The sequence below is a fragment of the Pleurodeles waltl genome, chromosome 1_1, assembly GCF_031143425.1.
Source record: "Pleurodeles waltl isolate 20211129_DDA chromosome 1_1, aPleWal1.hap1.20221129, whole genome shotgun sequence".
Classification (NCBI taxonomy): domain Eukaryota; kingdom Metazoa; phylum Chordata; class Amphibia; order Caudata; family Salamandridae; genus Pleurodeles; species Pleurodeles waltl.
Genome location: NC_090436.1, coordinates 414,805,162 through 414,829,663, shown reverse-complemented (window position 1 = coordinate 414,829,663; position 24,502 = coordinate 414,805,162).

Here is a 24,502-nt window from a genome sequence, read left to right as displayed (position 1 = left end):
ACACAATCCTAATAGGTTAACATCAGAGGCATACAATAACATACACTGGGTGGAGACCAAGGCTCACCTATAAGCCACACCCTGTGCCTCTGTAGTTGGGCCATCACATTTGGGTTGCTGCTATTCCTCAGGACAAAGGCATCATGCACTGACCCAGGATATCCATCATTGATGTGGGAGATGTACTGGTCTGCCAGTCACACCATTTGCACATTTATGGAGTGGAAACTTTTATGATTCCTCTACATCTGTTCATTCTGGCGGTGGGGGGGCAAACCCAAGATGTATCCCGTCAATCGCACCAATCATATTGGGGATATGTCCTATTGCATAGAATACGGCCTTCACTCTGGCTAAATCTTCCTACTGGGGGAAAGCAATGTAGCTGCACATATGTTTTACCAGGGCAGACAAGACTCTTGCCAGCATGATTGAGAACATTGGCTGTGACATTCCTGCTGCCAAGCATACTGTCACTTGGAAAGAACCAGTTGCCAGGAAATGAAGAACTGACAGAACTTGCACAAGAGGGGGGGTCCCAGTGGGATGACGGGTACCTGATATCAGATCAGGATCCAACTGGGCACACAGTTGACCCTAACATCAAAGTTCCTGAAAAGAAAGAGAACTAACAATTGAACACTGAGCTGGCAGTGTTGGAAACTCTGGGTGTATGCCAGCTCAGTTTCTTCTGCAGCACACTAGTGGTTTTCCCCCGATGCACAATTAGAATGTAGAGAGTGCGCTGCTTGAAAATTAGGCACTTCAATGAAGAATCCTTGGATGGGAGCAGTTTACCTGAGTACTCTGTCTGGTTAGTCTAGTAAGGGTAGTGGCATCGTAATTTTTTATGTCTTAATAGTGTCTCTGGTAACCTCGTTTTTTTTGTGATAATGAGCTTGCTCGAGGGATTAGTGTCTCCACCATGCGCTTGCCTTCTACAAATGTAGTGTCTCACTTTTGAGTCTGTGTTAGAAACCTAGGGCCAGATGTAGCAAAGGTTTTTACCCATTCTGTGTCTATGGGAAAATGTGTTCGTACATATGGCCCCTAATGTCCTCAAGTACACTACTCAGTTCTCATAGTAAGTTGGGAGTTGGGAGAGGATGCCTCATTATGCATAGTTAGCCTCTACGTTTTGCCTGATGTTTGTGTGTTCTAGAAGTTGGTAGTGCCCAGGGCCCCTACTAACCAGGTTCCCTGGGCCAGAGCTCCCCCTAAATCTGTTGTGATGCTTGACACAATTGGATACACTCTTAAATATCACTGTAAGTCCCTAGTAAAGGGGTACACCTGTACCCAGGGCATGGGATATTAGGGGTAGGTCCCTGAGGGCAGCAGCACTGATTGAGCCACCCTCTAGGGCCCTGCACCCAGATACAACCAGCACTGCTAGTGTAGGCTAAATATACTGGGGCAGACCTGAAAAGACAAACTTGACAGAGCACACTCCCTGTGCGCCCTTGCCAAACTACACTGCATATGTTATGGGTAAGTCACCCCTCTAGTAGGCCTTACAGCCCTAAGGCAGGGTGCACCATTCTATGTGAGGGCATAATTGCATGAACAATAAGCCTGCACTGTGTTCTTGCCAAACCTGAGACATAGTGAGTGCACAGAGCAGTCATTTTAAGTACTTGTACTGGACACTGGTCAAAGATGAGTTCCCATGCTACATGGTGGCCATTCTGTACCCTGGGTTGTTTGGTATCAAACAACTCAGAATATTAAATCCAAACTGGTACCAGTATTGGATTTACCCTAAATGTATCAAGGGGCCATCTTAGAGGTGCCCCCTGCAAAAGATAACCTAATCTGGCATAGTTGCTGACTGGTTCCATCCAGCCTGCCACTTCCAGACAGCCAATATACAAACCTGGGAAAGAGCCACGGCTCTCTGGTTTGTAAGAAAATGCCCTTCCTGGCTGGAGGAGCTAATACCCTCTGCCTCAGGAATGTGCAACACCCTGGTGGTGAGCTTCAAAGGGCCACTGCTCCTGAAACTTGAGCCTCCAGGCCTGCTGCTAGCAACAGAGGGCTTCCCCCCTTGTAATCCCTCACTTTTGGCTGGAGCAAAGGCAGGAAACCAGACAAAGGGTAGGAGAAGTGGCCTCACTGAGCATACACCACCCCTAGGGGTTTGCAGGCGAAGGTGACCCTCCATCTCATTTTCCTCCATGTTAGATGGCAGGAATGTATCAAATATGGTTTAGGGAAGTGACCCTTCCCACAGGAAGTGGTCACTGTAGCGGGTGTAGCCACCCAAAGGTAAGTGTCCCATTGAACACTACCAGGTTCCCCCTAAAATGCCCACTAAATTTCGTATTTATTGGGCTCTCCTAGACCAAGATTTTAGATTCATCTCGAAGAAAGAAGACAGCAGGCCAGGCTTTCCAAATAGCCCAAGAACACCCTTCTGAGTGGAGGCACCACTCAACAACCTACAGGAACCTGCAACCCTTTGAAGGACACTTCACCGACCGGATGATATCTCCTCAACCAGAAGTCGCAGCCAGACCCAATGACACAGCAACGACAGCCCAGAAGAGACCTGCAAATTTGCCTAATTTGGTGGCACAGCACCCTCCTGTGGCCAAGTTGTGGCAATACCCCAGGTACTGTCCTGTGCACATCGGACATCACTAACAACAGCTCCCCCAGAGCTGCAACTGGCCAGGAGGAAGCCCCAGTCAAGGGACTTCAGTGACACCCCGGACCTCCCACCAGAGTGCCCATGACATCCTGCAGGACCTCCAGAAGAAGTCTTACTTCCAGCCCTATTACACACAGCATCCAAGACCTCCAAATCACCCTGCACCTGGCTGTCCTGTGGCTTGCATCATGGGGTCTGCTGTGTGCTCCGGGTTCCCAACCCTTTGTGGCCTTAACAGCCCAAGGGGACCCCCATGCACCTACTTTAATTTTGTGGTCTTCCTGACACCTAGACAGCTACTTGCCTGTGGCCTTCAGTTCCTGCTTGTTCCAGCCTGATCCAGTTGCCATCATTTGACTAAGTGACACCGCAGCTGCCCGGGTTTTCCCGTTCACTATTCTTCCTGCCACAGAAACCCTGCCTACCCCACGTCCTACTTAATGCAGCCTGCAGTGTGACTGCAATAGTAGGCACTTGCTGTGGCCTCTAGGTCCTCTAGGTCCTGCTTGTTCCAACCTGGTCCAGTTGATGTTGCTTGACCAAGTGACACCGCTGCTGCCTGGGTTTTCCCACCCAGGTTTTCCTGCTCACCGTTCTTCCTGCCAACATAAGCCCCGTCCACCCCAGGATCTACCTAATGTAGACTGCAGAGCAACCGCGCAGAGGACATGTGCAGCAAGCTTGTTTGGGCCTGGACAATGCCCAGTGTCAGGAAACCTGGACCACGACCATCCAATGCACCACCCAAACCTCAGCCACCCCTGGAGCCAACACTGGCACTATTCCTCTACCATCCTCCATGACCTCAACAACACACACTGGCAAACACACTGCTGTTGCGCATCCCCCAGCATCATGGCAGTACCTTTCTCTGGCACTCATTGCGATTTCACCTGTTGCGCTTCAGAAGCCAACACTACTACCTCCAAACAACCGACACATGCCACCATCACCACCCTACACCACCTGTCCTCCATGCTCCTCAACATCCAATACCTTGGGAAACACTCCACTGAAATCTGAGACCTCCTCAATAGTAACACACCCAACCTTCTCTTCCTGACCAAAACATGGCTCAACCCAGCCTCCAACCCGGACACTGCCGCAGCCATCCTGCCTGCCTACAAAATCATACACCAGGACGAACCCACAAACCAGGTGGAGGGCTGGTGATCATCTACCAAAATACGACTGACTGTACCACCTCCACAGACTCGGAAACATCATGGAAAACATCCACTTCAAAATATGAATGGACTACAATGCCATTGTATTCGCCTGTCATCCCCAAGGCCCCCAAGCAGAATTCTGCAACCACATTGCAGACCTCATCACTCCCCTCTGGTACATGAATAACCTCAGGGAGTCCAAGCTCCACTGCAAACAACTGGAGAGAAAATGTATACTCAACAAAAACACCACAGCAAGATCCACATATAAAGCTGCCCTTAACCTCTACCACCAACAACTACGAGACGCAAAGGAAAAGGCCCTAACTCTCAGACTCGAAGCCAGCCCCAACAACGCCGAAGAACTATTCCCCCACCCTACATCTGCCAACAACCTCATCCCATCCCAAGCACTGTGCAGTGACCTCTCAAACTTCTGCAAACAGAAGATTGCTCTAATCTAAAACACATTCAACCCACAGCATACCAATATGAATGCCCAGCAGGACACCTCCCTCTTCGTCAAACAGCAGCTAAGCAACTGGAAGCCCCTCTCAAATGAAGACACCTCCACCCTCATAAATACTATCTACTCAGGATCCCCCTCTGATCCATGGCCACACTTCATATGCAACCTTAGAAGAACCATCCCTCACTACTATCATCAACACCTCTATAACCACCACCACCTTCCCATCTTGCAGGAAAAATACAAAAGTCAACACCCTATTGAAGAAACCAACAGTTGACCCCAACACCATTAGTAGCTACAGACCCATCTCGCTCCTGCCTTTTCCAGCTAAAGTCATGGAGAAAGCCATCAATGCCGAACTCATGGACCACCTAAAACTCCATCAACTCCTAAACAGCTTTCAATCTGTCTTTCACAGTAACCGCAGCACAGAAACAATCCTCATTGAGGCCACTGATGACATCAGGAGCATCTTCAACTGAGGGGAAACTGCTGCATTCATCCTCCTCAACCTCTCCGCAGCTTTTGATATGGTCTCCCACAACTCACTCATCAGCAAGCTTCAGCAGTTGGGTAACTGCGGACCGGTCCTCAAATGGATATCCTTTTTCCTCAGAATCCCAGCCCGTTTACTATGCCAACTCCAAGCCACCCAGAAGGCGGCCGCCAAACTCATCCTGAACATCCTATGAAACAGCCACATCTCTCCGCACTTCAGAAATCTGCACTGGTTCCCAGTCCAGGAAAGATGTTAGTCCAAGCTACTCACTCATGCCTAAAAAGGTCTCCACAATAATGGCCCGCAAACCTCAACCACCTCCTTAACTTCTACCAACCCACTGTGTCCCAGGCAAGAGCTCACCTCCCTCGCATCAAGCCAGAAGTGGAGGATGCTCCTTCACATACCTTGCAACTAAGACCTGGAACAACCTCCTGCATCACCTCACAACCTCCCACTCACTCATGGATTTCTAAAGGAATTCAAAACATGGATATTCCAGGGAAAGAGACATGATTTCCTCCTCCTCCCTCAGGCTGGCCCCATTCAGCACCTGGATACCCTTATGTGTGATTAGCCACACTCTACAAATCCACTTAACCTAACATAGCATAACAAGTCACCCATTTCCCACTGGATCTGTCACGCCCACCCAAATAGGTCATCAAGTGGAAATCCCCTTATCACAAAGCAGTTTATCTATAATGTTACTGTAATAAATGACATGTCTACGGCGGTAGTGCACTTTTTGAAAGATAAACCGCCCAAAAAAATAATTTTCATATTTCGATTCTGCAAGTTTAATAAGTGAAAAAATATTAGCAACCTAATACAAGGGCCCTGATTTGTATACCAATTGTTTACCTTGGGTAGGAAGACTGTACAATATATAATGTTCTTGGCACTTTAGAACTTCAGGATGGTTTAATAATAAAACGTGGATATTCCTGTTTGGTTAGGAAACAGTTCATATATTTACAGTGTAGTTATGCACTGTAAGCTTTGCCAAAATACGACGGTAACATAGAGAGGAAAACAAAGGTTAAACAGGAGCGGCTGTGTCGAGAACGCGGAAACAGCCATGTGTAAGGCAGGTCACAGAGCAGAGGCGCATAAAGTATTACCCGTCACTGTTCCAGTTCCACTGTGGATTTATTGTTCTTTTGGTAAACATCACATGATTATCGGAGTGAATCCAGCGAACAATGGTAGACAACAGCAAAAAAAGCATCATGCTGCCAATGGAAGGAAACTTCTCGGAGCAATTACATTCTCCTAAAAAATGCATTCTACAGTATACAGTTGGTTACAAGGACTTTCTGTTGGGCATGATGAAGTGTCTGTCGAATTACTTCTGGGATATTTACATGCCCACTTTGAAAAACACACACACACGCTCTGTCCTCTCTGTTTTGATGGCCTTAAAAGTGTGGATTCGTTTGAAAAATCTTGTGTTAACAATCCGCCCTCTTCTCTCTTTCCACTGCTCCTTACACCCCTACCTTGTCCTGCTTTTCATATACTGTGTTTTAGCAAGATATCCCAGCGTAGCTGTTGTGAAGTTGAAGCTCACAGGCTCCCAATCTTATTGACCAAGCTACGCTCCTACATTTGTTAAGCAAAACTCCAACAGGCTCAGGTCCGGTATCCATCAGTTTGGGGTACTGCCAGCATGAAAAAATAGCTAACATGGCATATTACTTATTTTGTTGGGGACCTAGATTGTCCCTATGGAGGACTGAAGTAGGAAAATCGAGGCCAAGCTGACCGTGATCACAGGGTGTTTGTTGACGGATCTTCTCTGACTAATATCCAATCTTAATAACAAAGATACCCCTCCACAGGAGTAGTCTCTGGTATGATTTGGCGAGGTAGGTTAGGGGTTCAAAGTCCCTGGTGTTATCATGGTGCTCATTTTCTCATTCTGATCGACCCAGTACAATTTCCTGTGCACTAGACTCAAGTATGCAGGAGGTTTTGAATGTTGCTGCTAGGAGTACATGTAAAGCGGTACTCCTTTTACCATGGGTAACTGCGTCCGCATGACCAGGACATGACAGTACTAATGGCTGGAAGTAGGTGATCTAGAATGGTGAGGAATGGGCCATTTTGCTTGCATAAATTTCAGGAGACTGCAAAGGAGCTCTCCTGTGTAAATCCGTAGAGTGTGCCAAGACTGAGTCACTTGATTCCACGATCTCATATGGAGCACATGAGGAGTGCTTGGGTATGTGAGAGGTGGGTCTCCCCTTTACGTATGTACGCCATTAAGTTGTAGTGTCATAGGGCTTAGTGATTGAGCTGCTACCTCCCCTTTCCCTGCATGTCTCTCTGCACTACTCTTACCCAGGGCACAAGTCCTAAAAAAAGAACTGGGAGGACTAGCAGAGTTAGGCAATATGCAAGTGACATTATGACGCGTGACATCACAGAGAGTGGCATCACATGTAGCATCACAGGAAGTGGCGTCACAAAACATGCCCTCACAAGAAGTATCATCAAATCTTAAGACCTCAAACAGGTTTAGCGGATCTACCATGACTACATTTGAGCGCATTACAACATTTAACAAATGAGAATTTGCATTGGGGTTGTGCCAAAGAAGTGACACAAAGCCGATGCAAAATCTGGTCCTCAATTTATACATTTATTCTTTAAAAACCCTGCCACAACGAAATTGGCAACAAAGAGAAACAGGGCAATATATCTGTTCTGCCGAATTGGCTGCACAGTCTGCATTTCAAAATAGCTTATGGGGTTAAGGCATCTGCTGCAGAGATCTTTGTGTGCCCAGTAAATCTCAGGGAATAACAATAATGGTAAAATAACTTTAGGGGGTGATGCATTTGCTGGAGAAACCTGTGTTTTCTCTAATTCCAATTTTGAATCAAAGTAGCATAGAGAGTAAAGCACATAATTTAACATGCAAGTGACGATTTTTAGCTAGCAAAGTAACTGCTTTTAACACAAAGATTCTTTTGTTACTTACAGTTCATAAATTGTAATCCTTCAAATATATAACAACAAGCTATGAAGCTATGAAGGACATGTGACTCCTACACCCTGTAACCTTCACTGTCTTATGTAACACATTTTGTACATTGATTTACACATTTATAGAATTTATTGTCTATGTATAATGTGTATGTGTGATGTAAATTACACTGACACCCTGCAGTAGGATGAGTAGTGCTATAAAAGAAATAAAACAAAATAGCGGTATTTAAATTGTTGTTTGTGCAAATACTAGAACAGACAACAAATCTGACATTCTTACAGTGCATGAAAAGCTCTTATAAACAGGGATTGAACAAGGGAAAAAGCATGCCTCTCAAGTATTTGCCCAGCTCAAGGCTGAAATATGAAAGCCTCATCCCCTCCTGAACGTTGCTGCTGGAAAACGAAAGCAAAGAAGGCACAGGTGCTGCTGAATGTGTCCTGGTGTCTGAAAACTACACAGGGACAAGTTCAGCATATTTCAGTGGGGCCCACTTCTTGCAGGGTTGACGGCATCCCTACTGTGAAAATAGTGGGTGGACCCCGTGTACCCTCGACTTGAGCCCTGCTCTTACCCATTCTGCAGTAACCATTGTGAAGCCATAAAGATGTGTCTGGTTGCAAATTACCTCCTCTTCAATAGAAGGGGCGAGTGTCCCCAGTGTTCACCTTACCTGAAATAAGCAGTTGTTAAAGTTTGGTGGAATTTGAATCCTGTCACAAATCAACAGATCTGCCGTCCCACCAAACTAGAAATCTCCCTCCCCTCCATTTCAAGGTGGCGGATTGGCAATTAACTACCGGCAGAGCCTATGCCAACGCTGTTGGCTCTACCAATTATAAAATGATCAATCACTGACAGTAGCACATCTACACAGCTTTTCCCTGGCAAACAGTTTCCCTGAAAGGGAAAAATCATCTGTGGCCCTTACACACAGGAAGAAACTCTCTGAGTGTCAGGGCCACTGCTTTTTAGGGTCGAGCACGCACGCGCTCTAGCCTGTGCAATCTTTCTGTGGGCTCCTAGCCACGCCCACCGCATACCCATCAGTTTAGTTGGTTTGTGGGCTTGCCTCTTAAAAATCGCTTGATTTTATTTGTGAAAGGCATGGATATGTAATGCCTTTTCCCGTGTTTAGCCCTCCTCAAGTGCACCGGTCAACCACTGAAAACATACGAGGCTCCATGTTTTCAGCATGGTTTCCCACGCCCACCGCATACCCATCAGTTTAGTTGGTTTGTGGGCTTGCCTCTTAAAAATCGCTTGATTTTATTTGTGAAAGGCATGAATATGTAATGCCTTTTTCCGTGTTTAGCCCTCCTCAAGTGCACCGGTCAACCACTGAAAACATACGAGGCTCCATGTTTTCAGCATGGTTTTCTGCCTACTTTTTTTTTTTTTTTCTGTGAAGTGTGATCTCGCTGCACATTTGCAGATACGTTTGACTGCGAGCGAACTTCTGTTTCATTTTATGTGCTCCTTCACGCTCATGGCGTGGCGCTTTAAATTTGTTAACTTATGTAAAACTGAATTACTTTTCATTTTCATTTTATGTGGCAGTAAAAGTCTGGTTAGAGCTTTACTACATTAATAGCTCTAAGTAGAGCAATTGTGAGACCCATTGCATTGTAAATGCCTGTTTTCTTTTGCAGAAATAACCCCCTCCCATTTCAGAGGTTTGTTTCTGCGAAGCAAAAATAATGCTGTCCAGCCACTAAGGGATGGCTGTTGCCATTTAATTTTTGTCAAGAGTGCCTCCGCAGCATTAACGGAAGCACTGTAGGTGAAAAAATACCCATCAACACAGGTGGGATTTCCAAGTATGGCTGGTGATTTCTTGCCACAAGGGTGGAGATGAAGACATCTGTGGACCTGGTAGACCGGCTCTCATACTTAAAAAGTCTCCCTAAACCAGGTCAAGCTTGTGGTCTGACAGAAGCAACATTTAACCAAAAACTGTGGCCAAGGAGACAGCAAGAGTTGCACACCTTAGCTACCACCACACCCCCATGTATCCTGCACTGTTGAATGGTCTGGGTCAAAGAAGCGCATCTGATGGAAACAGGTATTCTGGTACCCAATCACATTGATCGATACCCTTGCTACATGCCATGAAGCAGGGGCACACCTGAAGGAAGGAAATATACTTTTAAGTGATTGGCTCCCCCCTAAAAATACCTTGACAGACGTAAGTGATGGAAAATGGAAAATTCCATAGAAAGGCCAGTCGAACTGTGACAGTAGCCGATATTCAATATGAGATTTCTCAAATTCAGACTTTAATGGCTTGCAATAAAGATTATGCTTTCAAAGTCTGCTAAGTACAGTGATGGCATGTGTAGGATGATCCTAGGTATTAGACAAAATCAGTATGTCATCTAAATAGAAGACACCATATACGCTTAGAATATCGGAGAAAACGTGGTTAATGAACCAAGTTGAAACGACATGTGTCTGCACTCGAAATGCCAAAGTGGATTTCAAAAGAATGTCTTCAGCTGATGGCCTTCTTTTATGCGAAGTAAATGGTACCTGGCGTCCCATTTGAATCTAACTTTGTCAAACTCGTGGCATCCTGACAGGCTCCAGGATGTCTCGAATCAATAGTAATGGGTACCAATCGGTTACCTGATTAAATCCTCAACGATCAATATAGGATCTCAGTTCTTGATTTTTCTTGGCAACATAAAAAACAAAGGCCACTTATAAAGCACAGAAGACTGGAGTGACCACAGATCAGAAACAGGAAATGCCCACAGCACAGATGGCTAATGTAGGGAACCTATGCACAGCAACAGCGGCAAGCTCAAAAAGAACACGTCGTAATCTGGCAAGAGGACACCACCCAGAACTCTTCCTTTGTTGTGCTGTAATTCTTTATCAAATTTTGCATAGTTGTACACATTCAAACTTTGCCATCGAGTAAAGACAATCCTTAGTGGTTGTTCGGTTCAGAGAACAACTCTACTTTATGTGAATTATATGATTTCGATATGCAGATAAATGCCGCACGGAAAAAGCCCCACATCAAACTCAATTGTGTCAGAGAAGAGACCCCTTTCGTGCTGGGTCCTGTGCTGCAACAGACACCATCCTGCAGAAATTGTACATAACATATTTGACCCTGAATTCAGAAGTTTCACTACATCTTTGGTAAGCCAAGTGGGAATGTGAAACAAGGGAAGGAAGTGAGTTGCATCATAAGAACATAGTTGTGACACCATGCATATCACCCATCCCAGGGTATGGTCTGCTCCAAGGCATGCAGTCAAGGCTCGAGGGAGTGAGCACAAAGGTAACAGATTTGAAGTCTTGTGAAGTCCATAAGTTAGAACTGTGCCTGATTCGATTATACATGGCACTTGGCCGATGTCTTATGTTTGTGTTTTCACCAGACAGGAACGCTTGCATCTCCATGCAGCACGCTTTTGCATCACGGATATTCATCCAATTGCAGCACTAGACAAGGAGACCCAGATTGAAGATCCTCCCAAGCCGATTTGTGTGCTTCTATTCACATTGCCCTGTCAGTGCCATCCATCATATCCTAGTGTGATATTCTAGGATATGTCAGTCGATACTGGGGAGTGTGGGTGAACTGACAGCCAGATAAGCACCCCTGTCGTGGAACACCAGCTATGCCATCAAACTGCCTAACATTTAGAACGCCTGTCTTTTCTTGGATCAGAGATGCAACTAAGTGACCAGTATGTGGCCATCAGTAGTTCAGAACAGAGACTGCTAAAACCAGAAGCCAAACAGCCCCTGCTCAGGTCAAGCTTAAAGATGCTTCCATATTTGTTTCTGACCATGAGCTTATGTAAGAAACCTCAATTGCAGCTTGAAAGCCTGTGCTTCTTCACATTGGCCATTGCCTCTGCAAGTTTGTATGAGCAACTGTAAGCCCAGCATGAGGACCTGTGTGCCTCTACACTCAATAGTAACTGTATTTTAGTGCTCATAGTGCCTAAAAGATACAGAATCAGTTACATAGTAAATGTTATCTTTCCCAGAGCAATAAATGTGCCCTAAGAATTCATGAAGTTACCATAATTTATTCTACTAAACAAATAACACTGAGCATTATGTTAATTCTGAGAGAACATGCTAACCAAGCGAGCATTCTACCCCACACCACACTACATGCGTAAGCCGTGGCAGTTCCACCATGCTATCTCCTGAAAGCTGAAGCCCAAAGAGGATGGTATTTGGAAATTCATTGCTCTTCCGTGGGGCCACTGCCTGCTCTTTAAAAATGATTTCATCCACAGTCACAAAGGGAAATGGGGCCCTTGGGGACCCCTTCTCATTTGCGAATAGGTTACCTTCAAGGAGTCGGTAAAATGTGAATGTTTTGTAACCACATTTTGGTCGCAAAACATTTACACATACCACTCTAAGTCGCTACAAGGAAGGGATGCTCTTAACACACCTCTTCCTAATACCAAATTGCAAAATCTTTTTGCGATTCGGTAATAGGTTACTGAATCACAAAATAGGGTTTTAAACGTTCAAAAAGGCTTTTTTGTGGCCGCAAACAGCCCGATTCTGTGGATCAAGACATTTGTGACCTAAAAAAAAAACTTTGTACATCTGGCCTCAAGTTCTATATTCATCCAGTGATCAACATTTTAGCATCTGTTTCAGGGACAACTTTTTTCTTACTTCTAAAGCAATCCACACAATCGGTCTTGTTTTCACTCCCTTCATGCTCCGCTGCCTTGCTGTAAGCAGGCCTTATCTTATCATGTTTGCTGTGCATTCAAAGACGGAGATACATGTCAGATGCTGTTTTACCAAGGGCGAGTGTTCGCTTACTGTCCCAGTGTTGCTTGTTTTGTTTGAGATCATCTGGTTCCAGTGCTTAATTTGTAAATAAAAAGGTGGCGGTGCCTAAAGCCCTCCTCAAACATGCGCTGCTGCAATTAAATGTGTGAACACGGAATACTGAGGCGGCGTAATGCAGAAGCCATCTCGGGCCTCTTCAATCCATATAAAGCCACTCCTTGCCCCTTCCGCTCACTCTTGCAGCTTTCTGCTTTCTCCCTTTGTGCCGCTTTTTCATTTTTCCATTCATCCGTCTTTCCCATATTTGTCTTTTGCTCGCAGCAAATGCTTGAGGCAGAAGAATAAGGGCCGGCCCTCAAAAATAAGTGCTGGTGCTCAGCACCGGAAACAACAAGCACAAATTAAGCACTGTCTGGTTCTATCCAGCTGATACTAAGGAACCCAAAACAGTTATTTAAACAACATGCAATGCTTAGCATAAACATTACTCATCTATTGGTCTATTTTTCATGAAGTTTTAGAAAGACACATTTTAATTCTACGTTCTAAAAATATTTTAAAGCTCATGTTTTACAGGCATTTCAAAGCGGTTGTTACTCAATCTTGCTTACAGGGTTTGTAGCTGTCACTTTCTGCTGATAACGTCGCATTACGAGACAAGTATAACACACTCATATCCCCAGCCATCCTTGTTTCTTTTGCAAGAGCTCAGCAGTTCCCCAGATACTAGCCTCTGCCCTCCCTGCCGCTTGTTTCATAATGCGTTTACAATATATGGCTATTAGCTCCATGCTAATCACTGCCGTTTACAGTTCTTCATAAACCCCAGCAGCAATCTACACACTTGTTCTTGTGTTGTTACTGAAACCTACCCTCCTCCTCTTGTCACTAAGGTACCTCAGTGTTTGTCGCTTTCTGTAAGGTCACATTTGTTGCACATTCAAAGACAGAGGTTTTTTTCCTAGCACATTGCAACATTTAAATGAACTGCAGGAACCATCTCAGTCAGGGACAGTAAATACATGGCAAGGGACAATATGAGCTAATGACAACTAACATGGAGCACAGGGCAATATGTACTAAGGGCGGCATTCCACTTTACTCCACTGTATGCAATGCCACACCACTCCACTCTCTGCCACTCCACTCTACACCACTCCACTCCTAGTAATACCACTCCACTCTACACAGCACCACTCCGCTCCATGCAACACCACTCCTCTCCATGCAACACCACTCAACCAACTACACACCATTCCACTCTATGGCACTCCACTTTACACCACTCCATTCTACGCCACACCACTCCATGCAAGGCCACTCCACACAATGCCACTCCACGCAACGCTATTCTATGCCACGCCATTCTACGCAAAGCACCACGCAACTGCACTCCAGTATACGCAATGCCACTCTGCCCTTTGCACCTGAACTCCACACAACTGAGTCTGCTCCACACCACTCCACTCTACACCTCAACACTCCACTCCATGCAATGCCACTCCACGCAACGCCACTCCACTCTACACCACACCACTCTATGCAACTCCATTCTACACCATGACCCTCCATGCAATGCCACTTCACTCTACGTAATGCCACTCCACTCAAAGCCACTCTACTCTACACAATGCCACTCCACTCTACGCAACTCCACTCTATGCAATGCCACTTCACTCTACGCAGCGCCCCTCCACTCTATGCAACGCCACTCCATGGAACTGCTCTCCACTCTACGCAACGCCATTCCGCCTACGGAAAGCCACTCCACGCAACTGCACTCCAGTATACACAACACCGCTCCACTCTATGCAACTGAACTCCACACAACTGAGCTATACTCTACACCACTCCACTCCACACCACATCATTCCACTTCATGCAATGCCACTCCATGCAACGCCACTCCACTGTACACCACACCACTCTATGCCACTCCACTCTACACCATGCCCCTGCGCGCAATGCCACTCCATTCTACGCAATGCCACTCAACTCCATGCAATGTCACTCCACTCTACTCCATTCAAAGCCACTCCACTCTACACAATGCCACTCCATTCTACACATCTCCACTCTACGCCACGCCATGCCATGCAGCGCCACTCGATACCACTCCACTCTATGCAGTGCCACTCAATGCAGTGCCACTCCGCTCTATGCAACACCACTCCGCTCCATGCAACACCACTCCATGCAATGCCACTCTGCTCTACAAAAAGGCACTCTGCTTTACACAATGCAAACACACTCCACGCAACTAGACCCCACTCTATGCCATGCCACCCAACTCTACGCCACGCCACTTCACGCAATGCCACACAACACCTCTCCTCTCTATGCAATGCCACTCCACACAAGGCCTCTCCACCCAATGCTACTCCACTCCATGCAACACGACTCTACCCTATGTCATGCCCCTCTACTCAACACCACTCCACTCCAAACAATGCCACTCTGCTAATTGCAATGCCACTCCGCTCCATGCAATGTCACTCCACTCTATGCAACGCCACTCTACACAACTGCACTCCACTCTATGCCCCTCCACTGTACACCACTCCATGCCACACAACTCCACGCAATGCCACCCCATGCAATGCCACTCTACGCCGCTCCATGCAATGCCACTCCATGCAACTGCACTCTACTTTACGCAGTGCCACACTACTCTATACCACTCCACTGTACGCAATGCCACTCCACGTTATGCAATGCAGCGCCACTCCATGCAACACCACTCAATGAACTGCTGCTCCACGCATTGCCACTCCACTCTACGCTACGCCACTCCATGCAATGCCACTCCACTCCAGGCAATGCCGCTCCACTCTACCCAATGCCACTCCACACAACTGCACTCCACACACTGCCACTCCACTCCACACAATGCAACTCCACTCCACGCAACTCCACTCTATGCAACTCCACTCCATTAAACACAACTCTACTTCATTGTACTCAACGCCACTCCATGCAACGCCATTTCACTCCACTCTATGCCACACTACTCCATGCAGTGCCACTCCATACAACGCCACTTTACGCAGTGCCTCTCCACTCTATACAACGCACTCCACTCTACACAGTGCTGCTCTACTCTGCACCACTCCGAGCTACTCCATGCCATCACTCCACTCCGCCACTCGACTGCACCACTCCACTGCACCACTTCACTCTGCCACACGCTACTCTTCAACACTCCACTCTAATCTACACCACTGAATTCTAAGCTGCTAAATTCAATGCCACTTCACTCAATACAACTGCACTCAATGCGACTGCACTCTATGCCACTATACTAAGCAACACTTTACATCAATGCACTCTTCACCATTCCACTCTACCCTATGTCACTCCAGTGTACATCACTCTAATAAACTCCACACTATGCCATTCCAATACACAAACACTCTCTGCACACGCCACTCTATAACACTTTACTCTACTCTTGACCATTCCACTCTACGACACTCCACGCCACTCTCCTCTACACCACTAACTTTTTTTGATAAGGACATTTTATTGATTTTACATAAAGACTATCATCCAATTCGGCACAATCACCAATAACACAATGACTCTGGAGCATAAAAGAACATAACACAGTCATTACAAACCATAGATCCATCATGATGGTAGTCCATATTAAGCCCACCATTTTCTTCATATTTTATTGTGTTTCTGGGGACAGCCACGTATATTGGTTTTTCTTAACAAGCACAACAATCCACTCCTTTGTGCCATAGTTGCACTTAGGGCAATGTTTCTACCAGTGGGTGACATCTCCTTTGGCCACCATGCATGCCATTCCTATAAAGGTCCTGCAGGGTCCACTAAATGCATCCAGAAGACCCAACAGCATCATCTTGGAGTCCATGTCAATGGAGCGTCTGAGAATTGGTGATAATTGACGAACAATCCCATCCCAGAAGGAGCGCACCATATGATAGAAGTTTGCACCTGGGAAAGTGCAGCAGGTACAGCCCGGGTGAGCGGATCAATCTGCAATATACAGCAGGGGGATAAGTAGGTTGTGTGCAGGTAATTAATTTGGATCATACGCAGGTGGGAAGAAAGTGCTAATTCCTGAGATTCCTGGTAGGCCCCCCCCTCCAGTCATCATCGTCCAGTTCAACCACCCAGCCCTCCCACTTCAGTCTCAGGGTAGAGAGGCTATCAGTAGCATTAATATTTAAGGAGCAGTATACTACAGAGACTGCACACCTGCCAAAGCAGCCCATGTGTATCTTGGATTCAAGAAGGCTAAATTTGGGAAGCTGTGTAGTTGGGGGAAGATGAGCCCAGAAAGCATGTTGCAGTTGGAGGAAGCAATAGAACTGCATATGTGAAAGGACATCAATGCTCCCCCTCAATACACGTCCCCCAAATATGTTATCGCGATGGGGTCCACTTGGACAAAGCCCTCAAGGCTGGACACTTGTCTGAGCCAGGTGCCCCTCCAAAGGGGAGTCAGGGCCATCAGGCAGTGATCCCAGAGGATGAAACGCAGCTTTGTCCTGCAGCATATCACAGCCAAGCAGGTGCACCACGGGATGAACAAGGCCACCCACCCATCATAGAGTAGATAGGGGAGACCATCAAAGCCTAAAAGGTGAAGCTCAAGGCGAAAGGCCCGTTCATCCCAAATCCCTGTAAGCCATTCATTCACTAAATGTGCCAGCAGGTAATAGAAATAGACATTTGACACACCCAGTCCACTATCAAAGAAAGATTTACCCAATGAATTAAATGCCACATGATGGCACTTTCAGGCCGATATAAAGGAGGTAAATTTAGAACTCAGGGAATGGAACCAAACCTGAGGCATCAGATAAGGATAATTGGGCACAATGTATAAATAGCATGAGAGGCACATCATTTTAAATAATGCAGTTTGGCCCATGGGGTTGCGAGGCAGATGGTTCCACCTACAAAGGTCTCGATCAAGGGATGTAGCTAGTGGCTGGAAATTTAGGGTCCAGGCCAAATCAGAGAGGGGGGACACATGAATTCCCAAGTAAAGAAAGGAGTTTTGTCTAAGTGGTACATCTGGACAGCAACGTCATCCCATTGCATCCCCAGACACTCCCACTAATAAGGATTTATGAGTATTGATTTGCAGGCCTGAGGCTTCCCCATAAAGGTGAAGGATCTTCAGGCAGTGAGGCCTGGAGGACGAAGGACCAATGAGAAAGAGGAGAATGTCGTTGGTGTAAGGAGCGATTAGATTCTCAAACCCAGTGCCCCATCTCCAGCCCACGATTTGTGTGTCGCAGTGGATCAAGCAGGCTAGTCACTCAATAGCTAAGGCTAACAGTAGTGGGGAAAGGGGTCAGCCCTGCCATGTACACCACCAGATCGGGAAGGAAGGAGATAGAATGCCATTGACACAGACCCAGGCCGTGGAAGTGTTGAAAATGACCCTCATCAATCTACAAAAGATTGGGATGAGTTCAGCCCATGGGAGTCTAAGAAGACCGTATCAAAGGCCTTTCAAAAGTCTACTAAAAGAAGGGCCAAGTTGCAATCTAGGCGGTGGGCCTGAGAAAGGGCCAGTTGCACTTGACAAATACAATGACGAGTACTTCTGCCTGGCATAAAGCCGCATTGGTCTGGGTGAATGGGGGAGGGTTCATTGCAGGCTGTTCACCAGAAGTTTGGCAAAGATTTTAATATCAGCACTGATTACAGAGATCAGGCGATAAGAGGAGCACTGGTCAACAGGAAGTTCAGTTTTTGGAAGAACCACTATGGTGGCACAGTGAAGATCAGAGTCGACCCTTGTTGTATCGCCTCCACATAAAAGGTCAATAGGTGCAGTGTCAAAATAGGGCACATTTTTTATAGTATTTGACAGTAAAGCCATCAGGGCCGAGGGGTTGTCTCTGAGCCTCGAGATGGCTTGATCAATTTCTTCAGTCATTAGAGCCTGTTCAAAGTCGTGAGCTAGGTAATCAGGGACAGAAGCAAGGAAGGGATGACCTGGAGAAGAGGATGTTCTTGTAAAGGTCACAGTAAAATGCAGCAAAAGCACAGGCAATCTCTATCAGTTCCTCCTGAAGAAGGACTGCTGCATCGCTGGTGGCTGGTACTGTTCTAGTAGAGATGTCACAGTTCATTAGCCAGTTTACAAATTTACCGGATTTATCACCAAGTTTATAAATTATTTGGGTCGAGGCTCTCAAGCACTGCTTTGCAGACGATGTTTCATCTCCTCTGTGTCCACACTACCCACCCGGCATTCCAGTGCAAGGATCTGAACTTTCAGGTCTGTCACCTGTACTTGTCGGAGGAAGTCCCGTCGATGCATGTAGCCCTAAAGTATTTCCTTCAGGGTAGGCTTTCCTGCCGCCCACAGTGTGGCCGCAGAGGGAACGGAGCCTAGGTTGGTATGGAAAAAAGCCTGCAGTTCCAGTTCTACAAAGGCAGTGCAGTCAGGGTCTGCGAGGTGCCAAGGATTTAACCTTCAGACTGGGCAGTGAAGTTGTGGTTGAGTACCCCATTCAATGAGGAGGGGAGCATGATCGGATATGCTGCTGAAGAGAATCTGGATGGACCGTAGCAACAGGAGATCTGCTGCTGGCAGCCAAAACAGATAATTTCCTACGTCGATGCCATAGGCAGCTGAGTGATATGTGTAGGAGCACTGTAAAGGGTGCCATAGGTGCCATATATCGCAGAGACCCATGGAGTCCGCCCAGTTGGCTAAGCATGTTGCACACGCCCGCCTACCCAGTCGGGGGGAGCACCAGCGGTGCCTCATCCTGGGTCTGGGACAGCATTGAAGTCCCCACCGACGAAGGTAGTCCCTGGAGGGTGGGCTACCATTAAAGAGCAAAGGGCCAGCAGGGTGTGCTGCAGTAACTGAGGGGGACCATAACAAGAATCAAAATTGTAATGTTGCAAATCAATAATCCCTCAATCCCCACATATCTCTCCTGGTAGTCATCATGCACCTTGGTAACTGTCAGAGGAAAGGATTAATGCAGAAGAATGGCAGTTCCACTCAGCCCCTGGCAAAACCCGAGTGGAAGACACTATCATATCCAAAACAGCCCAGAAAGAAGCATTGGGAGCTTAGAAGGTGGCTAGGACAACAATGGGGCTGTGATATTTAACATAGCACAAAACCGCAGATCTCTTTATATGGTCAAGAAGGCTGTTTACGTTCCAGGAGACAATGATGATCATGTAAGGTGGAGGGGTGACAAGAGTATAGCAGATAAAGACTTGTTAGAAAGAGGTAGGGTATGCATGGCGGCCCTGAGATGCATCAAAAAATCAGAAGTACCATGATGGAGAATTCTAAGAAAAGATACCTAAAAAGTAAAAGCAAATTTAAAACAACAGGACAATTCCCAGAACAACAACAGCAATCCCCTCTTCCAACTCCCCACACCTCATTCTTCTACACTTGAAGAATTTGTTTCCCCTAACCAAAGCATGAGTCACAAAAGAACACTGAGAACACAGACAAACATGGGGGGATGGATGACATTCGGCTTTGCCTTAAAATCGGATCCTGTGCCTGACAGAGAAAGTGAATGTTGGAAATGGCCCTTTCTGCAGGGCTTCCCCTGTCTTTTTTGGCTTCTGACCTCCTGTTTTGATCCTGTGCTGAATTTCGTTTTTGCTGGATTTAGGACTCTGGGCACTTTACCACTGCTGACCAGTGCTAAATGGCAGGTGCTTTCTGTCTAAATGGTATTAGTGATTGGTTTATCCATGACTGGCATGCTTGATTTACTAGTAAGTCCCTAGTAACATGCACTATGTGTGCCCAGGGCCTGTACATCAAAAGCTACTAGTGGCCCTGCAACACTGATTGTACCACCCAGATGAGTAGCCCTGTAAACATGTCTTAGACCTGCCACTGAAGTGTCTATGGCCCTCATTATGACATTGGTGGTAAATCCCACTTACCGCACGCTGACTGCCACCAACATACTGCCGCAGCAGATATCCGTCCACCATATTATGACACACACACACCAATCCGTCACTATTCAGCCACATACACAATTCCGCCACACCAAAGGTCAATGATAAACTGGCGGTATCAAAACACACACCGTTACGCCCACAGAACAACGCCCACCATATTATGACCCACAAATCACCATGGCGGACATTTAATGGCGGTAAACCATTGGAGGTACATACAGTTGTGCTCAAAATACACACACACAAACAAAACAGCACTACATTGGACAATTCAAACTACACACCCGACACCCATACACACACCACACCCACACACCCACACCACTATAAAACATACACCCACATTACCCACAACCCTTTACAAATACAAACCATTGGCACGAGACAGACACTATGACCACAGACAAAACCAGAGCCACACACTACCTGCACCTATACACCACACAGGCCCCCCACATCACACACCCCAACACATTACCCTACACACCCTCACCTACACACCTCACACAACACCCATGGCACCACAACTTCACCCCGATTCTCAGAGGAGGAGCTAAGGGTCATGGTAGAGGAAATCATCAGGGTAGAGCCACAGCTATTTGGAGCACAGGTGAAGCAGATATCCATTGCAAGGAAGATGGAGCTATGGCGGAGAATTGTGGACAGGGTCAACACCGTGGGACAGCACCCAAGAACAAGGGATGATATCAGGAAGAGGTGGAACGACCCACGGGGGAAGGTGCGTTCCATTGCAGCAAGACACCAACTCGCTGTACAGATGACTGGCGGTGGACCCCCTCCTCCTCTCCCACAACTAACAACATTGGAGGAGCAAGTCTTGGCAATCATGCCTCCTGAGGGCCTGGCAGGATTAGGAGGAGGACTGGACTCTGGTAAGTCAACTCTATACTATTATCACCCCCCCTACCTGCATGCCAACACATACCCACACCCTCACCCTCACTCCCATCACTCCACCACTTCCCACAAACCCCACCATCACATCTCACTTATCCCAATGCCAAGCCCTGCATGCTCTCCCAAAGCAAGGGCACCACTCACAGCCCTGCATGGACACCTATCACCAAAGCATGCACACTAGAGAGAATCAGCTAGCCCACCACATACCATCTTACACAAGTGAAAGCTGCCAGGGAAAATACAACCAAATAGGGCAACCCACCGATGCACAATATGTCACACACAGAAACAATAACACATAAATTACATCCTCACAGGTATCCCAGCCAATGTCAGCGGAGAGAAGGTGCCAGCAATATCCAGTCCCCCAACTGAAGAGGCCCACAGTGATGACAGCAACTCTGATCGCCTGGCTCTGGATGACCAACTTGCCCCATCAGGGACCTCTGGACAGTGGGTTACCCAAGCCCAGTCACACACAACCACAGAGCCTCCCCCATCTGGAAACACCACCACAGCACCCACCCAGCGTACCCACACCTCTTTCCCCAGGACACGTCAATCAGCAGTGTGTCCACCTCTACAGGGACCCTAGGACACACCTCATACCCAAGACAATCAGGGACCTGGGGTCAGTGGCAGTGGACAACAGGGAAACTGGGAGGACTGCTGTGCACCAGGAGGAGGACAGGCCCAGGGAACCGACTCTCCAGGAGGCACTTGCAGAGATCCTGGGAGCATACTAACATTCCCAGGACACAATGGCCCAGATCCTGCACAATGTGCAGGAGAGCAGGTGGCTACAGGAGGGACAGTACCAGGGGATCAGGGAGGACTTGCAGACCATCAACAACACCCTGATCTCCATAGCAAGGGTGCTGGCAGACAAGGCCAAAATTATGAGGGAGGCAGTCTCACAACAGTGGGCCCCTCCCGCTAGCCAGACATTTGAACTGCCTTCCACCTCCGCTGCCGCTAGTGGACCAACAGGCTACCAGCACCCCTCCCCCTGCAGCAGGAGAACCGCCCGCCAATGTTCCCTGCAATCCAGACAGAAGACAGAGACTATTGCCAAAACCCCCACCAGGAAATGAGACTCTCCTGATTGTCACCCTTGTGTCCCACTCTGTCACCCTGTCCACCTTGAACTGCCATTGCTCCCCTTCCAATGTCCCCTTGGACAACGCATCTGTGCTACAAATAGACCGGAACTATACCCTGAACTTTCCTCCACCATCACCCCATCCCCCTTTTTTTCTTACCACTTCAATGAACACCCTTGGAAAAAATACAAGCATGGAGTGTGTCACATTTTTCAAGTATTTTTACGTTTAACCAGGTACAAACATTGCAGTAAATTAGCACATAGGAAAGACCTGTAGTTGGCTGCAGTGATCACACCAGGAGCTATAGTGGGGCACCAACATCTGTAAAATGAATTGCCAAAGGGTACAGTAAGTGGGCATAGAAGTTGGAAATAACAGCATGCCAGTGCCACAGAATTTCTAAATAATGACAATGAAATATGAAGTAACACTGTCTTACCAGTGTGTCATTGGAAGTATTGTCGTTTCACTGCTGTTCTGTTATCCTCATCCTCATCCTCTGCCTCCTCATCCTCATTGTCCACAGGGTCCACTGCTGCCACACCGGCATCTCCAGCCTCCACCTCCTGCAGAAAAGGCACATGGCGTCTCAGGGCAAGGTTGTGCAACATGCAGCATGCCACTATTATCTGGCAGACCTTCTTGGGTGAGTAGCACAGGGATCCACTTGTTAGATGGAGGCACCGAAACCTTGCCTTCAAGAGGGCAAAGGTTCTTTCTATTATCCTTCTGGTTCGCCCATGTGCCTCATTGTAAAGTTCTTCTGCCCTTGTCCTGGCATTCCTCACGGGGGTCAGTAGCCAAGATAGGTTGGGGTAACCAGACTCACCTGCAAATATCGAGGGACAACATTTAGCCACGCACTATACCATATGGCCCACACCATACCCATACACCAACATATACTGGGTGGGAACCAGGGCTCACCTATTAGTCACACCCTGTGCCTCTGTAGTTGGTCCATCACATTTGGGATGCTGTTATTCCTCAGGATAAAGGCATCATGCACTGACCCAGGACACTTAGCATTCATGTGGGAGATGTACTGGTCCGCCAACCACACCATCTGTACATTGATGGAGTGAAAACTCTTACAATTTCTGGGCACCTGTTCATTTTGACGGGGTGGGGGACAAATGCAATATGTGTTCCATCAATAGCCCCAATTATGTTGGGGATATGTCCCATTGCATAGAAGTCAGCCTTCACTGTGGCCAACTCCTCCATCTGGGGGAAAACAATGAGAACATTGGATGTTGCCAAGCCCACTGTCACTTGGAAAGAATCAGTTGCCAGGAAATGGAGCACTGATAGAACTTGCACAAGAGGGGGGATCCCAGTGGGGTGAAGGATAGCAGAAATCAGGTCAGGCTCCAATTGTGCACACAGCTCTGTGATTGTGGCCCTGAAATGGCGTCCACCTGTCCTGTGTGGAGGGACAGGTGGAAGTGAGGTAATTCCACTGACGTTGTGTGCCGTTGAGGGAGGCGGTCGGGAACCGCCGTGCAACTCCTCATTGGTTAACAATGGGCCCTATGGACGCCGGCAGTGACAGTATGCACTGCCGTGGACATGACCGCCATTTTCTATCATATTCTTCACTTGCTACCTGACCTTCAACAGGAGAGGACCTACACTGCATGTGCTGCTGTGACCTGTGTCTGGAACCTACCATGGCCCGTGTGACTGGGGAAATAGCCCCCGCCTTCACCTCAGCGGAGTTGGAGCGACTGATGGATGGAGGTCCTACCCCAGTACGAACTGCTGTATGGGCCTCTAGACCAACAGGTGAGTACACTGTGGGCACGATGCATGTGGCATGAATGCATGAAGTGGTGTGTGTGAAGGCCTCGTGTAGGTGGGTGGGTGGATGTCCTCTGGGCGGCGTATAGGTTGTGTGCTTGGCCATGTGTGTGTAAATGGTGATGTGAAGGGATATGGTGGACCAA